The sequence below is a fragment of the Psammomys obesus genome, unplaced genomic scaffold, assembly GCF_907164565.1.
Source record: "Psammomys obesus unplaced genomic scaffold, mPsaObe1.curated_primary_1811, whole genome shotgun sequence".
Classification (NCBI taxonomy): Eukaryota; Metazoa; Chordata; class Mammalia; order Rodentia; family Muridae; genus Psammomys; species Psammomys obesus.
The window spans coordinates 5,239,350-5,244,169 of NW_026596440.1; positions in this window are offsets into that span (position 1 = coordinate 5,239,350).

The following is a 4,820-nucleotide window of genomic DNA, read 5'->3' on the forward strand; positions in this document are numbered from 1 at the left end:
GGAAGGAAGGAAGGAAGGAAGGAAGGAAGGAAGGAAGGAAGGAAGGAAGGAAGGAAGGAAGAAGAAAGACAGACAGACATAAACATATCCCACAGGCTCTCACACCAAGTTCAGGCCACACATTCCCACCCCCCATGTGTGGCTGAAGCAGCAAGTATGCTTCTGCTCTCTTCTGACTGGCCTCAAAGAGCTAAAATTATAAGGGACGAATCACTATGCCCTGAGAAAGTCCACCCAAGCCCCTGCGTGGGCACAGCATGTCTTGGAGAGGCTACCCCTTAGAGGTGCTAGCCCAAGAGGTCCCCAGTACAGGTGTTGGACACCAGTGGAGAGGTGATAAGCAAGAAACATGCACAAACTGCTTTTGCTTTAAAATGCTGTTCTCCTGGGTGAATGCAAAAGATTCCACTCATAACTGAACTTCATACACAAAACCAACGTTGAATGTTTCAAACGCCAAGGGTGTTTATCTAGAATTTAAATAATTTTACTTATTCCAGGAGCTAAGCTCCCTTTTCCTTGGAGTTATTTGCCATATAGACGACAGCTTCCATTTTATTTGATTACATTTGGATGGTGTACATATTTACACAGTATCAGTGAAGCAGAAATGCCCTTTTAAAATCATGCTTTTGGCCTCAAAGGGCCTGTCGGCTGCAAACTGCATCAACCAAGTCCTGCAGGCCCATGGTTAAGCCCATGTCTGGCTCTGAGCTTGAGGTTGACATTTGGACTGTGGTCATCAGCCCCTGGGTATGCAGATATCCTGGAAGCTTTTGTGAACACAGAGAGATGAAATCTACAATCTTAAAAAGTTCTCTCACTCCAGAAGTACTCATTTTAATGCTTAGGGGGAGGGAGGAGAGCCAACTGCTTGTGATCCATGACTGAAGTCAGCAAACAGCACCTTGCTCTAGACCCACTCCCAGTTCTTGGTTCCCCTGAATGGCTCTTCTACTTGGGGTGCACAGGAAGGAAGCAGGCAGGACTTAGGGCTGCACAGCCCAAGTTTTTCTTAAGTCCTAAACGAGGTTCCCAGCTGCTGAGCCTCATTTTTCTCATCTGAGCATGGAGGCCTGAGATCCAGCCCGGTTCGTTTTGGAAGGACTGCAGGCATTGAGTGATACAAGGTGCTTGGAAATGAGACTGGAGAGCCCCTGTCCTGAGTCAGTGTGATCCCTAGTCTACTGCTGCTTTGTCAGTTGTAACAGAAGCGCTAGTGACCCTGCAGGTGTGTCAGAGCCTGACAGGTCAAGACTTGTAATGCAGCATGGGTGGTAGCAACACCTGGAGTACACACTTGGGTGCAAATACCCATGTGAGCTGGGTAGCAAAGGTGCAGGAAAGCCACTGTCCTTTGGCTGGCTCTTCCAAGACACACCAGGCTGCCAGGAGCCACTTCTTCGGTGTCTGTGCTCTCTAAGGGTGAGTGAGGGAAGATCAGCATAGCCCCAGGAGAAAGGCAGAAGTGACACTAGGGAAGTCAGCCTGACCATTTGCCACCTAGAGCCAGCCCTGGACTCAGGCATGTCCACAGAGCAGACCAGATCCAGCAGCAAGCCTTGGAAGGGGATTATCTGCCTAGCCTCTCTGTGGCCCTTACTGCATCCTTGTGTGTGTGTGTGTGTGTGTGTGTGTGTGTGTGTGTGTGTGTGTTCTCAGCCAGCCCCTTTCAACTTGGCTGCCAGGAAGCTTAGGAATACTTGGGTTCTATACCTCGGTGGGGTTTATACCTCTGTTGTTATTCTTTGAATGCAAAATGTCCACAACATGCTCCTATAAAGGAGCAATCAGTCTCCAGGTGACAGTACTGTTTGGGGAGGATGTGGAACCTTTAGGAGGCAGAGGCCTAGATGGAGGAAGCAGATCACAGGAGGGCAATCTGTGCCTTGGTTCTGGCTGTAGTCCCTCTCCCCCTGTTTCTTGGTCTCCCAGGATGAGAAAGCAGCCTCATGCTTCTGCTGCCACAGGCATGAGCCACCTCACCCACCATGCTTTCTCCATCATTATGGGTTCCCTCACACCACGACCCAAAACAGATCCTTTTTTCTAAGTTGTTTCCTGTTGGCTATTAGGTCACAGCAACAGGAGAGCATATTAATACACCTGTCACATTCACTGTCATAATCTGCCTCCAAGGTCAGGCACTCCTACCTGAGCTCATGCATCTTTCTATTGTGCCTGCATTACAACCCTCTTCAACCCACACAACATGGTCAAGGTAAGCTCAGCTGAGGTGAGCGCTCACTCTGTGGGGTGCAGAGGCCATGGCTGTTGAACAGCACCCTACAGTGCAGAGCAGGGAGACATCCCAGAACCAGCGGCACTACTGCCCCAGCCAGCAAGTTCGTAAGATGTGTATGCAAGGCATGCGTGTACCTAAGTGTATATGTGTGAGAATGCGGAGTGAATGTGTGTGTGCTTGCATATAGGAATGGCTGAATCCACATGTGTTTACATCTGTGTATGTGCTCTGATAAAGTACTGAAAAAAGCCTGAAACACTCACCTGTATCCTGTTTTCTGGCCCCCGCACATGGGTGAAAAATCACAAACTGAGCAGGGAGTGAAACATACAAAGAAAAAGCACTGCTTTTCTTGTAAAGTCTGGAGAAAAGCAGGATCTGGAGGTGGGGGTCCGTGTGGCTGCTCAGCCAGAGCTTGATAGCAAGGTCCACAGAAGGAACAGAAGTAGCAGCAGAGAGCTGTGGTTGAGGCTCAGTGGCAAACAGGCCCTCGAAGGGCTCCAGAAATGCCCAGCGTTCATCCCCATGCTTCCCAGCAGGATCAGGACCTCGTGGCCAGCTGAGGATCAGCCATGCCGAGACAACGAAATGCACTTTCCAGGGCTCAGGATCCCAAGCTGGAGAGCCAAGGTTCCTACGTTTCTGGGCTCGGCCACTCAGAGGACCTCTGTCTTGATGCCCCCCTTCTCACAGTGGCAAAATGTTAGCCCCATTGTATTCCCCATGAATTCCTGGAACCTGAGTTTTGTCCCCAAAAGGAAGGTGGAACATGCCTAAGATACACTGTCACAGTGAAAACAGGAGATGTCACAGACTGTGGAGGCTGGTTTTGCTGCTCATCACTCAGCAGGCAGGAGGCTGGGTACTTGCAGATTTGATGTGCTTGGAGGGAGGTAGGTATGGAGGAATACAAACTGCCTCCTTACTCATTCACCAAGGACCCCACAGCAACTTCAGCTCCTACAGCCCCTCTTACTTTTTGTTTTCTGTAGTGCTGAGGGGGCCTCACATGTACAATACAAAGGTTCTACCATTGAGCTGTACCCACATCCCCTTTACTGGGACAAAATCTTGCTCTTTTTTTCAGGCTGGTCTCAGATTTGAGAACTGATGTAATCCTGCTTCAGCCACGTTTGACGACACGTGTGCACCACCATGCCCACTGCTGTTCCTCTTAATATCATCGTATTAAGGTCCATATATATGTGTGTATGTACATATGTATGTGTATATATGTGCTGTATGTGTGGATATGTGTATATATGTATATATGATCAGGGAGGACATCACCACCCAGACATGGCAATCAGCCTTTGTGTCTGGTCACTTTGTATCTACCCTTGAGTGTAGGAGTAAAAGGTGAGTCAGCTAACCTAGGGAGAGTGGCTATTTATGGATCCCGCTAATGAAAAGGTGGCATTTCCTGGTCTGGGGTCCAGGTGTGCCAGGCAAGGTAGGGAAGAACTCTCTGCACTGGCCTCACCTGGAGGGCTAGCACTTGTACTTTGGCCTCAGCCAGCTTCTCCTGAGGCTTCAGAATTCTTTGATGTTGGTGTGGAAAGGGTAGCCCTTCCACTGGTGCTTGATACTGTCTTACTCCACCCAGGTCTCCTCAGAACTCACCTGAGCCTCTGCCTGTGAGGTTTAAGGTGGATGTCAGCATCTGCACTTCTTCTTCCCCAGGCGCAGACAGAGTTTGCTACCCTCATGAGTCCCTGGACTCTACCCATCCTGAGCCCCTCTTTTGTTGTGGACATTTTTGGTTTATGCTATGTAAACATGTTTTTGTTAAAATCCCAGGTGGAGGAACTTTAGTTTGTCCACACCTGTTAATTATCTCCTGTGGAGCGTGCTGTTTGCCACCTGGAATTAGTTGAAGTCTGAGGACTTTGAGGGGTATAAATATGATAGCCCAGAGGAAGAAGGTACAATGGCTTGGAAGAGATGGAGGAGGACTGCTTGCTGCATTTGCTGGTTTGCTGGCTTGGTGGTTTGCTGGACTTCTGGATTTCCTGACAATGGATATTGGTATTGCCCCCAAAATAATCCTATGACCCTACCCAGCAGGAGGAAGTAAAAAGGGCCATGTCCCCTTACCCTTACAGACTTCTTTTTTCCTTATCTAGAGTTAGGGGGTAGAATGGAGATATAAACCCAAATAAAGTAGCATTTGAAAACCTAGTGCCTACATGCTTTGCCTCACCTAGGCACCCCCAGCCAGACTGTCCCTCACATCAGTGCCCAAGAACTACTTACCTTGCCTGTGCATGGCCAGGCACTGGGCACCCTGCACCAGGATCTATAGGAACCCTCCCTTTTCTGCAGCCATCTGTCTCCTCCTTCCAAATGTATGACCACCCTTGTAAGGGTGAGATCGTCAGGAGAGAACAAAACGGGCTCCTGCTTGAAGGAGCAGGTGCTGGTTGCTGCAAGGAAATTGGTATTCCTTTTAGAGGAACACATAAATACAGCAGACCCTCATAAGAAGCATGGTTAATATTAACCAGCTCCAAGGTGGCTCTGAGGATCAGTGAACTTCTCTGCGCACACTTGTGGAAGTAGAGTACTGACAGTA